Source organism: Humulus lupulus, chromosome 1 (genome assembly GCF_963169125.1).
Source record: "Humulus lupulus chromosome 1, drHumLupu1.1, whole genome shotgun sequence".
NCBI classification, from domain to species: Eukaryota; Viridiplantae; Streptophyta; class Magnoliopsida; order Rosales; family Cannabaceae; genus Humulus; species Humulus lupulus.
The window spans coordinates 51488204-51506753 of record NC_084793.1 but is presented as its reverse complement, the minus strand read 5'-3'; positions in this window follow the sequence as shown (position 1 = coordinate 51506753).

The window sequence follows — 18550 nt, the reverse complement described above, 5'->3', positions numbered from 1 at the left end:
TGTTGGCGATCTGGGCGTCTATGACCAGCGGGTCATGGTGTGGGAAATGGACGTTACGGGCGTCGTCCTCCGTGAAGGTGATAGGGAGGTTCATCAGTTTCGGGCACTGAGTCGGGGCCTGGACCAGAGCGCACACCTCCTAATCGTGGTCGAGCTCACTTAGGTAGCGTTTCTGATCTTTCCTGGATGGCCCTCCCAGGTGAGGCCCGCCCGAAATGGTGGCCACATGCCCGTCCACGCGAGGGGGTGCCGTCTTGGATGGATAAGGAATTCCAGGGCCGGGTGTTTGCGCTTCGGGGACCCCCTGAGGGGTCTGCGCCGCCTGGCCCTGTGCATATCCTCCCGGAGGCGGATATGCTCTGGGCGCACTTGGGGCTGCGGGTTGTCCGGGACCTGCCGGCAGGCCTGGGACTCCCACGAGCATCCTGTCCCACTGGTGGAGATGCCCCAGCTTGATCAGATTCTCGATCTCATCCTTGAGCTGTTGGCACTCTTCAGTCGTGTGGCCCACGTCCTTATGGTAGGCGCACCGTTTTTTGGTATCTCTTGGATTCCACCCTCCTTTGAACATGAGGGCAGGCTTCTGGTAGTGAACCGCCCTTTCTGTGGCCAGGAAGATGTTCTCCCTGGTGTCCACCAAATTGGTGTATTCCGAATAATGGGGCTCGTAGCCCCTCTTGCCTTTCTTAGCCAGCTCAGACCGATTTTGGCCCTTGTCGGACCTCTTCCCCTGGGAGGGGTTTGCACTTGCCTCAGTTCCCCCCACTTGGGACTGCTGGGCCCCGACGGGGGCAGCGCTGTAACCCACTGGTGCAGCTCCATATCCGGAAAAGGGGGCAGACTGGATCGGGGCATATCCTGAAGAGGCAGGACCGTACACTGTAGGCGTGGTGTAGGTAACCTTGGGCGTAGCCGCCAAACCTGGAGCAATCGGGGGAGTGACGTAGGCTGTGCCGAGAACTGCACCCTGATTCCTGGGAACGCCGGGGAACTGGGCTGAGGCGTCGGCGGCCATCCGAACGCCTGGATCTGAGCCTCCTCCCAGTTGATGAACCCTTGGGCCCTCCTGATGAATTCTTCTAAGGTAGTAGCCTTGCTACGCTGCATGTCATCCCAGAGGGGGGGCCTGGCCTGGATCCCGGATTCCAATGCCACCAGGCGTTTCCCATCGTCCACCTTGGTCTTGGAGGCCCCCTCGGTGAAACGTTGGATGTAGGCCCGAAGTGTCTCCGCGGGGAGCTGTTTGAGATTGGTGAGGGCACTGGTTTGCATGTCCATCCTCATGGCGGCCACGAACTGTTTGCGAAACGCCGATTGTAGCCCCGACCAGGATTGGATGGATCCTGGCTTAAGTCTCTTCCATCATTCCTCGGCGAGACCACCTAGAGTGATCGAAAAACAAAGACACTTGTCGTCATCACTAACGTGGGCCACGATCATAAGTCGGTTGTACCGGGACAAATGATCCCTGGGGTCGGTGTTCCCGGTATAGGCAGTGAGACTCGGCATCTTGAACCCCTTGGGGAGTACAGCGTCCAGGATGTGCGTCGCACAGGGCTCTTTGCCCTCCTCATCGGAGTCGGTGTCCGCTCATTCCTGCTTGCGGACCAAGCAGTCCATGACTTTTTTCAAAGCGGCCAGTTGCTCCATGAGCTGCCTGGCCATGCCATATTCTAGGGGAACTCTCTCGTTCCTCCTGTAGTTGATGTTGTTCCTAAGGTCGCCACCTCGGGGGCGGATCTTTTCCTTACGGGCTCGTTCTTTCCGAGCGTTCAGCCCATCGCGTAGGTCCACCTGGGACGTGTCATCCCCAGAACTAAGGGCGTGATGGTCCCCTCTATGCGGGCGTTCCAGGGGATTCCCGTTCACCGAAGCACTGGGGTGCAAAGACCTTTCCCGTCCGGCTTGCCCTAGGGCATACTGGGGCCTAGCATCCCACGGTCGCGTCCCTTGCGGATTGGTCGGGTGGCCCTATCCTGGGACGGGGCCCACCTTCTCTTTCCTAGGGAGCGGCCGGGGACGGGTCCCGGCTCTCGAGACGGGGGTATTTTTCCCTTGGGTTTTTTTTCCGGCCTTATTTTTCTCCCGGTCTGGGTTTCCTGGGCCTGGCTCAGGAAACTGCTCTGGGGGAGGGGTCGGCCTCACATCTTCGGGGGCTCCGGTTCTGGCCTGCGGAGCGGGCTATTGCGCTCTCGTAGGCGGGTCAGCTGGGAGATTGGTCACCGGACCCTGCATGGCTATGAATGCATGTAGGGTTTGGAGGGACTCTTGCATCCGCCGAGATGCCTCCACCTGCTCAGCAGTCCTGGCTTCCTGGTCTAGGACTTGCTGCCTCAGTCTAGTCACCTCCAGATCCTCCTGGTTAGGGTCCACTCCTGGGATCTCGGGATCCTCAGCTTCGTCATGGTATTCCCCCTCATTCCCCTCCTCTTCCTCGTAATAGCCTTCCTCGTACTCCGTTCCACCTTCGTATTCTTGTGACTCGTCAGGGTGGGATGTTTGATGAGGAGCGTCCTCAGGTGGACTTTGAGGAAGAGGTTGGGTGGGCAGTGGCTCTCCATTGCCCTATTCTGGGTTAGTAGGGTCGAAAGTGGTGTGTATTGTATTCACCATTGTTGTAGAGGTTTGATGTCAACACTAGCTTTCTCAGGCTCTCAATGAAAGCACCAAAATGTTTACCGAGATTTTTGGAAACTATAATAATAAAAGATCAGAAACATTAAGAGAAAGGGCTTAGGGGTTATAAGCAAGATTTTTACGTGGTTGGGGCGTTAACTTGCCTTAGTCCACGAGATAGTTGAATTAGAACTTAGAGAGTCTACAACAATGGAGTTTTTTTTAGTTTTAGCAGAATAACAGTATATATGCCCCAAAAGTCCCTTCTCCAGTGCTCTGTTACATGCATTTATAGGTTCACAGGAGCACTGGGCGTGGGCCGGGCTGACCTGGGCCCAATAAAGGTATAAATATTGCTAGCTTCTCTATCGGAAGCCCAATACAGAAGAATTAAAACATCAAAGAAAAATGCTAACTTGAGCCCATTGGGCCAGCCTAAACCGTAACTATCATCCGACAAACTTGAGCTTTTGGTCTGGGCATCTCGAATTGCGAGACAGATTCAGGGGATAAGATTGGTCAGAGCAGTGGCGGCACAGGTCTAAACCAGCGGCGTACAATCCCGAGGTGGCCTTTTCCGTAGGTGAAACGTGGGGACAACTCCCACACTTCGCAGGGCGAAGTCAAAGTCATGGACGGTTTATCCTGCCAACCTTGGGGACTCGACCCGGGTCCGTTTACCTCTGTCCCTCTCCGTTTACCATGAGCCCGAATCATCCACCAGGAGCCTGGATCGTTTACCAGGCTTCCGGACCGTTCGTACCGATCCCGACTGTTATCCCCAGCCAGTTGAACCGTCTCCCGGATAACCGTCCCAGACAATACTTCCCGGACGCCTTCTGGGCCTCGCCCAGAATTGGGCTGTCGATATCCACCATGCTCCTTGCCAAACAGGCCTAAACTGGGCCCATCCTCAATTAGGCAGTTAATGGGCCTTGAACGCGGTCCCGAGCCCACGGCAGAAAAAGGGGATAACACCTATGATATGCATGTAAGGAAACCGTTTATTTTTAAATAATGAGATCTCGAGTTGCATATTTTGTAAAAGATATTTAATTCATGTTTTTTTTCAAATGAGTTTCGATAAATGTTTTGTAGTAAATTATTTGCATTTTGTCAGGTCGTTACATTTGGTATCAGATCAAATGGTTTAAAGTTCCTGTACACCCTCACGATATGCATATGAAAATCGAGAAGACTCGACTCATCGCACTGTAAGTTTTAGTTCTTAATTTTGTTGTTTTCTTTAGTTTTTTTTTTATGCTTTGTCGCTGCCAGACAACACAAATTTAGTTAGGGTAGACTCAAAAATTTGTATGAGTTTTATGATGTCTTGGGATTGGTGTGATTAGAAGCCACAAGTGAGAAATATTTGGTATTGTGACTATGCAATAGGGTTGAGTGGCGATGTGTTAAGGCATCATGCTACGTTTATCGTGTTATGCTATGTTTAACGTGTCATCTTACGTTCAACGCTCCACGCTACATTTAACGCGTCACGCTATGTGTTCTTTTTAGGCATGATCGTGATGGTTTGATGTTTTATTAGAGTTATGTTGTATCAATTAGTGAGATAAGAATTTATGTTCTGTAGTTTAGATGATATAGTTAAGCTAAAATTCAAAATGAGGTAAAAGTATGGTATTAAAACGGCGTGTTGTCATGAGGTGGTTGTGGTAGCAAGTGTATGTGAGTGGTTAGACTTTACGAGATTGTTCTAAGGATAAGAATTTTATTTGTTTATGAGATTAAGTTTGATTATGTACATGAGGAAAGATAACAAAAAGGTATTAGGCTACTGGTAGACTGAGGATAGACGATAAGAAAAGACTTGTTACAGTAGTTCATTGTCTTTGGCTTGGGAGTTAGTAAAAGCCAACTTGTAGGAATTTAATGGATAAAAATGCGTTAGGTGACGTTAAGAGGAGGTTAGACGTATGTATTTGTGTGGTGAGGCCACTAGGTCCCCCGTTGACCGAAATGGTTTTAGGATGGGTGTAATCCTTTATCACCCTACACTTATGGTGTGCTTTAGTATGTGTGTTATATGTGTTATATATGGTTTGGCATGTATGCTTATTGATGTTGTACCACTAGCTTTTGTTCGGTTAGTTGTAGATTATTTTGTATGCCTGATTGTTGGTTGTCAACAATTTATGAAGTTATGCTATGTTCAGTTAAGCATGTCTTGGTTAAAAAGAGTTTGCCGAGGAAGATAAGGCGATTAGTCAGATCTTGCTACCTAAGGACAATGGGGATGTTGTTCTGACGCTGAGGAATTGTAGCACTCAAGATGAGAGGTGGAATCATCTATGACAAGTTACTCCTCAAGCGGAGGTAGAGCACGACTGAAATGCCCTTAATATTATCCTAGCCACATGGACTATTGAATGTTACTTTTTACGGTTTTAGATTCAATGATCTCCAACAATAAAGAAGATGTCGAGTTGTTGGGAGATGAGGGATTGGTTAACTAGATGGAAACCATGAACTAGTTAAATAAGAGCTTGCTGATAGGAGAAGGAAATCCTAATCGCGCTTATGATAGACACATAGGTTTTATTTATAAAGGATTTTGGTTCACGCTGTGATGCAACACAGAAAGTGGATGGGAAGCCAACAAGTACTTGGTATAAGCTTTTTCATGTGGATTTTAGGATGTATTAATTAGCAAGCTCGGAGCTTTAGTTGGAAGGTTTCCAAAGAAAGTTGGATGAACTCATCGAGTAGGACTGCCAGAGCTGGTTGACTCAAGACAGGTAGCGAGCCAAGAATCAAAAAGGATTTGATGACAATAAGGAACAAAGTTATGGATTAAGTTTAGCTCCGTAGAAGAAGCTGAAAACTAGGATGTTGGAAGAAGGATGTAATGGGAGGCAGTGGAAAGAATCCCAAAACGATGGTAAATCTTCATAGTGAGAAGGTTCACGTGGTGAAAAGCAAGACTATTAACCAGCGCATAATGACATTAAGTATGAAAGAGGATTGGACACCACTATTTTAGAAAGGATATACGAACAAGGTAGAAGTTGAAACTTATAAAGAATGACAGATATAAAGTTAGATTGATGAATATTATATTTGGAGAGTACACCGACGAAGTTTACCTACTATAAGCTCATCAATAAGGACAATATATGTATAGACGAACGTTACGAGTTTTTATAAAGAAATTGGGCATATGGTATCTTGAAATAAAGGGTAAGAATGACAAGAAGGGAGAAACACTCTGTAACACCCCAACTCCAGGGACCGCTACAGTGCACATTGCAAACAGTGCTAAACTCGCTAACCGAGTCATTTGGCCATAAATGTGTAACTAAGTATGATTAGCGGTTTAGGGTTAAAAACTTTAGTTAAGGTATAACGTTTCACTAGAACGTTTACTGTATACATTGGGATCCCAAAAATATAATTTCAGAGTTTATCATAAGAAAGTGTTTACAACAGGCCGTTCTAAGCGGCAAAACAGGGTTCAGCCCTAGTTCCACTTTCAAACCTCGCCCAAGTATTGGTCGAGCAGCTGCATATGTACACGTCATCACCTAAGCTCTCCAACTCAAGGATGGCCCAGCTTTCTTTTGCCTTTACCTGCACCACAAAGCACTCGTGAGCCGAAGCCCAGCAAGAAAACTCATATGCTCATAAACAGTCATATCATGATATCGAATCATATCTGGCATGCCTAGCTATCATAGCTCTATTCAGCATGCAAATGAGTTCAAACAGATGCTGGGGTATCCAGGATAAGAAATCCTGGCCTTCTGATTGGAGGACTATCAAGTCACTCCTAATCAGATGAGTGACTGCCAAACAAGTCACTAACCAAATGGAAGAGTGGCTGCTAGGTAAGCCACTAGCCTTCAAGCGCTTATAATATTCATCAAGTGAGTGTCGCAACACCTGAGATTCCGATAAACCATGCTGAGTGACCGACAAGCGAGTCACTAACTCAAATGGAAGGGTGGCTGTTGGGTAAGCCTCTAACCTTCAATAGGTTCTGGTAAACCATACTGAGTTACTGACAAGCAAGTCACTAATTCAAGTGGAAGGCTGGCTGTTGGGTAAGCCTCTAACCTTCAATAGGTTCTAGTAAACCATACTGAGTGACTGTCAAGCATGTCACTAATTCAAATGGAAGGGTGGCTGTTGAGTAAGCCTCTAACCTTCAATAGGTTCTGGTAAACCATACTGAGTGACTGACAAGCACGTCACTAATTCAAATGGGAGAGTGGCTGCTGAGCAAGCCACTAGCCTCCAAGCGCTTATTTCATTCATCGACCCTTGGGGTCGGTCTGGCATTAATGCTCTTTGAGTCATTCAATGCTGATAGTCAAATAGACCTCATCTTTGATGGCTTGCGTGATACACGCTAAGACCATTCTGACTAATGAGTCAGTACAACATGACTAGTGCCCAGTACCACTGCCGAACCTGACTAATGAGTCACAGCTTCACAATTGATACTAGCACCCTTGCCAAATCTGACTAATTAGTCAGTACCATGCACAGGTAAGCAATGCTATCAATGTGTATCATATGCCAATTATCCAAGAATAGGGCATTCAGCATGCTTACTAAACAGTTACTGGCATAATTATGATCATGCACAAACTCAGAGACTCAAACTCTGACCAATCTCATACTCATCATTCATGGCATGCCCTAATCACATGTTTCTCGTGCATCACATGCATCACATTTAATCATCCAGCATGCCTTAACAATAATCATATGCAAATGGGCAAGATTGCCAAGCATTCATTATGCTATCAATGTTTACATTTAAACATTCAACATGCATCAATCATAACCATGCATGTCACATATGGGGTGCAGTTTTCTTACCTTTGGTCCAAGCACAGGTTACCAACGAATGAGCCACAAGCACGATCCTGATCCAAGCCTCTAGTGTAAACCTAGTCACAACCACAAATGGTGATCCAATGAGTTCAAGTTCTAAAACCAACCCTTGAACTAAAACATAGCCTCCAAGACATCAATCCTCACTAATCCGGGTAGTAAGAATGATCCTGAGGCCTAAAACCATGTTCCCGGGGTCATAACATCCAAACGGGCTCAAAAGCCTGCCTGAGCCGCGGCCCTGGCACCCTGAGCTGTGGCCCCCAGCACCACCAGAAGCAAGCGCCGCGGCGCCCAACACCAAGGGTCGCGGCTCCCAGCAAGGCAAAACTGGGGCACCTGCTTCATCGAGCAAGGGCCGCGGCGCCCAAGAACAGGGCCGCGGCCCAACTTCGGGGCAGCCATTTTCCCTTCGTTTTAACCTTTTAAAACCTCCCAAAAACATGTCTAAACATTCCCAAATCATTAAATCAAAGTTCCCAAACTCCCCAATGGTCCAAAACCCAAGGTTCAAACAAACTAGAAACCCAACGATTCACAAAGTCCAATTCAAGCTTAAAGACTTTTAAAAACTTAAAACTTAAACTTGAATTACCTCCGATTGAGTTGTTTCCAACTAAATCCTCCGGCTAATAAGCTTCTAATTCTCCTTAGGATTGCTATGCCTCGATCCTCGCTCGATTCTGAGTCCTAGAACTCAAGATACCTTCGAAAATGCGATCGGGAACGAAAAGGGAACTTTAGGGAGAGAGAACGTACAGAACGTTCTTTTTATTTTCTTAAAAGGTTACTTCAAGCTTAAGTAGCTTCCAATAAAACCTAATGCTCGGGGTCCCGAAAACACCCCCGGGGACATTATAGTCAAAACTTCCAGAATTTCCCCCTAGTCTTACTAACTCCCAATTTATCACCAAATGTTAATTCCCATTACCCAATAACCCGGTAATGCTATAAATACCCCTTGACTTACTCCAAGTCAAGCTTAAATCCCGTTGTGACTTTCCCACTAGCTTACCTCCTAGGATCGTCTTGTGCTGGGTAACCCTGGCATAACCAGATAATAACAAAGCACCACGCCCATTTCACATATATGCCAAAAATGCCCGAAATGGCCAAAATATGAAAATCACCCAATTAATCACAAATGGGTTCACATGCATATTTAATACACCTAAACATGCATAATATCATTAAATAGCATAATAAAGCAATTATGGCCCTCCCGGCCTCCTAACCAAGGTCCTAAACCTTATTAGGGAATTTGGGGCATTACACACTCACTACAGAGAAGACGATGGACAACCACATGCGAATAAAATGGAATAGACGAGGACAACAGTGGATTGACACCAGAGGAGAGATCACTACGTAAAGCACAATGTAACAGCCTACTACATGACTCGATTGATACGGCCATATGAAGATTGCTCAAGATGGGAGGCATTATATTTTTTTTTCACATGGCATGACAGAGGCTACAAACAAATGGAATGCATGAGATCATGAAGATCTTACTTCTGACGACAAATATGAGGAGCACATAACCAGAAGGATCAAACAAGAACAGAGGAGAATGCAACATGAACACAAAAGTAATGGACAAAGAGTTTTAGGAAGACAAATTATGGATTAAGACTGCGGTGATTGCACCTATTTTGGAAGAATCTGAGGCATTAGAAATATGCACAGGCTATGATAGAGTGAAAGGAACTATGATTACAAGAAATGACATATGTGTAAGTAAACCATGTTATATGAAGGAAAATATTTTGGAAACAGTTTATACTTGGATGGTAATGACCTTCAAGACGAACTATCTCAACATTAAAGCTTGTAGTTTATTGATTTGATGGATGACAGTGCGCATTTCCAATGCGCGAAGGTATTCTATCATTGCAAAGGAGGAAAACCCAGTGTGGGGAAATTTTCATTTTTGAGTAACATGTAGGGATGTTAAGACTCAGGGAAGTATGAAAGTAAGATCAATATGGAAGATGTGTAATAATTTTCCGAAGGATTCAGATAACAAAATTTGTTAGTGATAAGAATGGATTGATTTACGGAATATGTGAATTATTTTGTAAAAGATGATTGTTATATATTGATCTCTGAATTGGAAGCATAAGAAGATTTGATAGCTTCACGGACTGCATACTTGGATAAGATATGTAAAAGGTTTATGACTATTTTCTCGAATTGTAGAAAATTTTAGAAGTCAATGGCTATAAAGATAAAGGGTGGCTTAGACCCTTGATGTCAGACGAAAATGATAAGTGAATGATAAACTCACGTTCTAAGAAACACAATATGGATTCAGTTTTGGATTGTACCGAAATTTAATGTATGTATGAGTTTCAGGCCATTGTTGTAGCTAATAAGTGATAAACTTTGGACACACATCTTAAGCGGTGGGGTAAAGGAGGAAGTGACCCACTTATTCAATAGGATACATCAAAAGCAAGGAATTTAGAAGGGTCAAAAGTGAATGATGTTAATAGAAAGCTAGATACATGGATAAAAGTAATTGTAAGAGTACAGTTGAATGGATAAAATAAAGGATTGGAAACATGATTAAGTGTTGCTCTAAGTGCCTCTAAGGGAAGCTATTATAAGAACTAGCTGAAAGGCGTTTAAGATGGAACCTATAGAAATTTGTACCAAATGTATGTTGCACGATTGCATGATCTAATTATTAAGGGAGGAGGAATTAAGAGGAGATACATTGCAAGCCAACAAGGATCCTAGACAAAGATGAAAGTATGAAGTATATATGTAAATGTTATGAATACTAAGGATCTGTAAAGAAAACTTCATGGATTATGAAATTGGAAATATGACGTAGAACCACTATGGATGGGTTACTACTAGAACAAACATTAAAATGGCAGAAATATCAAGTGGAAAATAAGTTGAAAATTTTGTAAAGAATAAGTGATACAGTGAACAGAACCAGATTGTGGGTGATGTAAACCTGACAATGTATATGGGTATATGTTGGCTATAATTGAACGTGGCTACAGTACTCAGCCAAGTGTATCGTTACGATCCTGAGTAGTGAAAATTAGTTACGATAGAAAGATTATTTACAATTTTGAGATGACAACAAAAGGCTAAGTTGTTAGATACTTTCAAGGATGATAGAATCTTGAGATGTTATGGCATAGGAATTTCGAGGATGAAATCCTTTTTTTAAGGATATCCACCTTTGCATTTTAAGGGTATTTTGGTAATCTGGCTTGGGTTAGGGTATTATGGTAAATTTTATGATGTTATGTGTTTAATTATATGAACTATGATATGCATGAGTATGATGTATGCTTATTTTATGTGTTCTGTCAAGCAATCCACACACATTAGTTTCTTCAAGTGTTAGGGGCCAAAGTTTAATAGAAGTTATGTATTGGGGGCCAAAGTAGAATTATGAGTTTTATGATAGAAGGCGTAATTATCAAAAGTTAAAACTATTAGTTTTGGTTGGAAATTACAATAAGAGTCTTAAGTTATAATTAAGGATGAATTTGAGGTTGGGAACAGAAAGGTCAATTGGTTTTTCACGAATTAAGTCAAATTGAATAAATCAAATAATAAGTCAAATAGGTTTAGAAGTCGTATCTTTTCAGACTCTGGTTTTGCGATAGAATAAAAGTGAGACAGACCAAGAACAATATCTTGTTCTTGATCTGAGTTTTTGAGGGCTTGAGGTTTGAAGGAGATCACCAATCTGGGCTATTGAAGGGCTAGGAATCTCATAGGCGGCAAGGGTCTGAGTTTTGATGGGTGGATCTTGATCTGTAAGTGTTCAACTTCCATTTTAAGTTTTTTGTCAATCTAAGTTTTTGAAATTCTGAGACTGTTGTTATTATTTCTGGGTTGATGAATGTCTAATATAGGTTTAGAGATGTTAATATCTGGATTCACGGGGCTAGAAACATGTTAGGATACCTGTTTTGGGGGTTTGGACTTGAGATTTTACGTTTTGGCTCGAGTTTCAGGTTTAGGAATCGCAACTGCGATCTATGAAAGTAGAGACCTAATGCAACTGCGCTACTCGTCTAGTTTGGTCTGGCGCTCTATGAGCACGACCACGCCCAAGCACTGGCGTGACCGCACTAGCTGCCCAAAAATGTATATTTTTTAGGTTTTGATGCACCCATTTGATACAATTGGAACCTTTTTCGATTGGGGTTTTATGCAGTAGAGTTTTAAGATTTTCTTAAGAATATTTTGAGTATGAGTTATCTTTAAGAGAGACATGGGTGTATTTTAATATGGTTTTTGGTTTGGCTTGAGTTTTAAGCTTTCAATGTTATATGATATGGTAGGCTCACTAAGGACACTTGAAGGGACGTGTTAATGTGTGTGGAGCGCTACTGGAGAAGAGTGGACACCTGCACGCAGGGTGTACACTCGACATACTAAAGTGTGGTAACTTTGTATGATATATTACAGATTATGTTATAAGCTATACTATGAATTATGTTAGAAATTTTGTTACTAATTATATTGTGAATTATGTTAAAAACTATGGTATGAATTATATTATGTAACGCCCTGGATAGCCAGGACTGTTACACTGTGTGTTTATAAAAGTGCTAGACTTGCTAATCAAGTCATTTAATTAAAAACATGTTACTGAAGCTATATTGGTACTAGGGTTAAAAGATTTTGGTCTTAAAAGTCGCATTTCTTTTAAATATCAATTCATGTTTACACAGGATCCCAAAAATGATCAGATTAAAATCACTTACAAAAGATTTACAACTTAAATACAATATTAGCCATACTAAGGCAAAATAGACAGTTCAGCGATCCTTGTCCTGATCCACTCCTCGACCCAGGCGACCGAACAGCTGACTATGTACATTCAGCGCCACAACTCTCCATCTCAGGATTGGTCCAACTTTCCTTTGCCTTTACCTGCACCACGTAGCACTCGTGAGCCAAGGCCCAGCAAGAAAACACAACAACAGAGCATAAGCAATCAACAGACAATTCAATATCACATATTCCATAAACATGTTCTCAACCATTTAGATATTCAGGATAACCAAGTATTCAGCATACCAAACATATCAACTCATATCATACATCAATTACAATGATAACTAGGGTTAGCGCCCTCAGACCGCACCCTCCGTTATCCCACTGACTCCGGCCCGCTTAAACCGAGCTCAGTGAATATTAAGCTGTCCTCGGCTACCAATGGCCAAGCCGCGCCCTGTGCGCAAATATTGTGTACGGCACCCTTAGGCCGCTATCACATGTCCCATGGCATGATACCATCATTGACATTATACAGATATCGGGAGCTCTTAGTCCCATCACAAACATATAACCGGGTGCAGTTTTCTTACCTTAGATTCACTAGCTTTGTTCACTTGATTCCTTGAGCACGATCCCTCTCGAGCCCTAGCGCTCACCTAATCACAACCACAGATCAAAGTCATCGCCAAACCTCAAGTCCAAAACCTAGCCTCGGGACCAATCCCGAGCCCCCGGGAAGTCCTAATTCCACCAAACAGGGTGGTGGAATCGAACCCCGAACCCTTGGTCAAAAACCCTTGTAAATAATCCTAAAATCCCTTTCTGAAGACAGGGTAGCGCTACAGTGCTCATTGGAGGGTGCTACAACGCTACAAACAGAAACAAAATGCCCTCAGCAAGCTTGGCCTAGCGCTACGGCGCCCAAAGGCTAGCGCTGTAGCGCTAGTCACAAACTGCCAACACCCCATTTTCCCTTCCTGCGATTTCCCCGAGCCAAACTTAACCAAAACTTCTCCAAACCTTCACCAAACTCAAAATCAAGCACACCAACATGTCTAACTCATCCCAAGCATCATAATCATGCAAAACCTAACCACATGCACCCCTAATCCCAAAATTCACCATAGTTGCTCCTAGACTTCAGAAACTCAACAAAACAGTCAGAATTTCAAAGTTTAAAGCTTAGAATTTTATACCTTTGATGGAAATTCGATTTCAAGTTAACTTCTTGACCTCCTTAGCTTGTTCTTCCCCAATTCCTTGGCTTGAATTCCCTTAAAATTCCCATCAACTCAGCTTAGACACCATAGTTTAAACTAACCAAACCAGAAACTGAAAACTCTAAAGGCTTACCTCAAATATTGATGTGTTCCTGCTAATCCCTTGCCAACCTTTCAAGTTTAGCTCAATACTCTTGTTTCTCAGCCTAATCTAGCTCCCTTCTGAGTCTTGCTCCAAGAAAATTGAAGAGAAATGGTGAGAGAACCACAAACCGACCCTTTGGAAAAACTACTATGTTTTCTCCCTTTTCTTTGTCTTCCTTTTCCTTCTTTTCTTTCTTTCCTTAGCCTTCTATCTTTTTCTACAATTTCCACTAAGTATAAAGCCTCAACATACTTATCTCTTGTAATCCAATTGACCTTAATGCCCTCCCTTTTAATCCTAAGTCTTTTAATCCACTTAGGGGCATTTTGGTCATTTTACCCAATTCTCGCTAATTCCTCAAGTGTCTCTAATATTTCCCGCTTACTTCCCGATACCTAATTAATCACCAATTATATTCCTCGACGTCAAAATAGACTCCAATATACTCACTAAATTCCCATTTATACCCCCAGGTTCACCCCGAGCCGGGTAGAAATCTCCGCCATGACTTTTTCGCTAATCTGCTCACTAGGATCGTCTCGAATCACAGTTCACAGATATATCAACATAATAATGTGGTCTCAACAATTATCGCATATATATACAGTTATGCCCTCAACGGGCCAAAACTACGGAAATGCCCTTCTAACCTATTCAGGGCCTACATGCATACTAATACACATAGTCATGCATCTCAAGTATTCAACTAGTCATATAACATGCTTTTAAGTAATTAAATCACATATATTCCAATTATGCCCTCCCGACACACTAATCAAGGCCCTTAAGCCTTATTAGTAAATTTGGGTCGTTACATATTAGGAGCTATTTTATAAGTGATGCATGTTGTGTGTGACTAAAATACGTAAGAATATGTGGTATGTTTGCGTGTCATGCTTACGATATGAAAATGCATGCTCACGTTACGATAAATTGCATGCTTATGTAACGAAAAATGCATGCTTATGTTAATTTATGCTCGGTTGAACAACTAACCAGATCAACACTGGTTTACGGCCAGAACGATATCGGTAATACTTGTTATGGATTAAATATGCTATGCTAGGATAGGTTATTTTATGCTATGTTTACGTTATGCTATGTTTACGCTAGACTATGGTTTGGTTGATAGATTACATTATATTATAGTTATGTTACTGGCAATATGATTGATTATGGAACTTTGTGTGATAAGGTGTCGACTAGGAGTTGTTTATGTTTTAGGTTGTGAAGATACGAGTTAGTTTATGTTTATGTTTTACGTTTTATGTTTTATGTCCTGTACTGTTGGGCTTTGGGGATAGTGTCCTATATGGCTCTTCTTGCTGGGTGTTAGCTCACGGGTACTCTGTGTTGCAGGTAAAGGCATAAGCGTAGTGATGAGGCGATGAGTTGGAGCAATCTCAGTCAGATGTGTGCATGTCGTGATCAGTAGACCTGAGGGTCAAAGGGATTGCTATGTATGCATTGTTTTAAAAGTCTTCAAGTCATGGTTATATGTTAAGTTTTAATAACTTGTATTTTACCTACGATATGCATGTAAGGAAACAATTTATTTTTAAATAAAGAGATCTTGAGTTTCATATTTTGCAAAAGATGTTTAATTCATGTTTGTTTTCAAATGAGTTTCGATAAATGTTTTGTGGTAAATTATTTAGTTTATGCCGGGTCATTACATTATGTGTACTTAGGATTTCACCTCAAACAATTAATCAATGGTTTCTAGAGTGATCGAGACTATATATAAGTAATAGCGTGCATAAATATCTTCAAACAATAGTGAAAAGGTAAATCTAATTGTACACACATTATGTTTTAAAATTAAAGACAAGCTTAAATAACAACCACACAAGAGTTAAGCACACAAGTCATGCAAAATTCATCAATTTCCTAGAAGTAGTTTCATCTCAATCAAAAGTTTTATCATCGACAAACAACTTTCAACACAACTATGCTTATGAAAACCTAAAACAAACTAAAAATGAAAAAAAAAACATAAAAACAACGCAAAATAATAAAAATAAAAACAAATCAGTTCAATTTCAGTTTTTTCCTTCCCCCACACTTAAACAGTACATTGTCCTCAATGGAAAATAAAAGAAAATATAAAGAAAAAGAAAAACTCCCTCAACCGAAGTAATTGCTCACTCATCAAGCATATCTGCCTGATCATCTTCAGCTTCCTCCTCATTGTCGTCATCTTGCTTCATTGGAATAGGTGGTGGATACAACTGAAACCAATGTAGTGCAGGTGGATAGTTCGCCATCTCCATACCAAGGTGCATGGCATTCATCTTGAAACAGACATCCTGGTAGCTGGCTCACTCAATCATGCGTTGTTGGTGTGCTTGGAATTCAGTATGGTGAGCATGCAGATCTTGAGAGGTATTGTACAGAGTTTCCTCCACAAGTGTCATACAGTCCACCAATGTCATATTTTTGGTTGATGGCGGTGGCCTAGCCTGAGTTTGAGAAGATAAGCTTACCCCAGCAGTATCAGTGACCTTGAAGCAAGTGATGGAGGATCTATTCAGCACATGCATAGGCTACAACAAAGGCTCAGAAGGATCCCATGTCACACCAGCTTATGCACACATGGCGGTAATGAGATGGGGATGATAGAACCCCTTAGACACATGTCTGAAGCTGCTCTGAATGGATAACTTGATTATGCGCCCCACATCAACTGTTTTACCCTTCAAGATGGCATATAGAAGTATGGCAGTATCCATATTCACATCACTGACATGTTTAGTTGGAAAGAACTTCACATTGATAAACTTGTGCCATGCTTTTTCAATGACCCTCATCGTCTCTCGCTTAAACTTAATAGGATGACATGTTTCAGTTAAGATCCATTGAGTGTTCGGTTTGCACAGAAATTGGATGATCTCATCAAAGTCGAGATTATCTACTATTTGGCTATACTCATCATTTTCTATGTTAGGAAGCCCATAAAACTGATTTATTGTCACACTTGAAAAATTCACATTGACCCGTCTCACTGTAGCCATAGACGTGACTTGAGAAATTCCATTGGCATAAAACTCTCTTACTATAGGGATCACTGCAGCATCGAGTTGAGAACAAAATTTCTTCCAATTTCTTTTCTCAATCTACTCCATAATGGATGGGTACCCATGATGAACTTCCATATCAAACCCCCTCTATTCAATCATTGTTTTTTGTTTTACTACCGCATCTTGATAGTATTTAAATGCCTCCTCGGAAATAAATTTGTTGGCATCAAATTAAGCCCCAGATGAGGAAGCACATTTGATATTCTTTCTAAATCTCTTTGGTTTCATTCTTCACTTCAAAACTCAGTAACAAGCTTCCTTAAAAAAAATCAAGCACTAAGAGAACAATTGAAGATACCCCAAAAATATCAATTCAAACTCCTTTAACTACACCAACCAAGTATCAACTAAGCAATTAAATGCTTTCTCTTAAAAAATATTCAACCAATTCCCTTGAAAACTCAATCACACTTCTCTTAGAACTTCTATCAAACACTTAGTAGGCATAATCTAAACCAAGAGTTGAAAATATTGTTCAAGTAATCCAATCTCCCCAAAATTCATATTATCACCAATACAACAACATAAACACTCAATCCATGCCAATGATCACAATAAATAAGCAATTCATCCACCAAAAATCATAAAATCCAAAATGCTCCTATTCTTGTTCTTCAATATTCAAAACCCACAAATCAAACAATGAAGAGAAACTACTTACTTGTAATTGACAATATAGAGTCTTGGAAACGTGATTGTGCCAATGAATTACCTTGAAACTACTTGCAGAACCTCAATTGTCAACTTCAAAATTATGGGGTTTTAGGTTTTAAAATGGGAAATGTGATAGCTGATGGGGATTTTTGTGAGAATAGGTACAAAATGGGAGAAAATGGAGATTGAGGGTTGGCATTGTGATGGTTTTGGGAAATAATTTGAGTGAAAATGGGTTGGAAATTATGGAATTTGGTGAAAAAGGGAGAGTATATTCGGTTTGGGAGGCTTTGTTTTTGTGGGAACCGGGGAAAAATGACTTGGGGGGTTTTTAAAAAAACAAGTGTTGAAATCGTGCAGTGGCCACAGCCTGGGGTTATTGGTGGTGATCGGTAAAATATTATGTGCAATTATACATAATTGATTCAAGTAATAAAATAGTAAGTAAATGATAACTCTACAAAATAGAGTTATTTTACCATGTTTTACATGCTAATTGTTGCTTAGTTCATGAGTTTTTAATTAACTTATTAAGTTTTTATGTAATTTTTAATTTATTAGTCTTATTGTAGTTTTCTAGATTTTTATATGTTTTTATAGATATGTTATTATAATATGTTGTAGTTTAATTATTTAAAATTAGTATTGTTAGTTTGAATGCTAAAAATATGATTTTATTGAAATTAAATGTTATGTAAATTAATGTTTTCATGGGAGTTATATGATATATTTTATTAATGAAAATATTTAATTTTAATTTAGTTTATAATTTATTGTGTAGGAAAATTATTGCCCTTGAAAAGCAAGAAAATCAAAGGGAAGATGGTAATTTTGAAAGAAAGTAACAAGAAAAATGGTGTTTCTCCAAAAGCCCAACCACGTGAGGCCCACTCTAGGCCCAACCCATGGCCCCCCCTCCAACACCCAGCCACCACATTGCTGCCATTTCCCTTATTGAGCCCAACAAAAATGCATTTTGTCCCTTTGTCCCCTATGACAAAAATGCCAACTTTTTACCCTTTTTCCTACACATTTTCACCACAACATCATCATTACACCCTATAATTTACCTCTACATACCATATTTATTTTATTTAATTAATCTAATCAATTTAATTAATTTAAATTGATTATTTTAATAAACTCACTTTGGCTATAAATATGGACTTTCAAGACCATTTTTGAGGTGCTTAATGTTTTTGGTTACC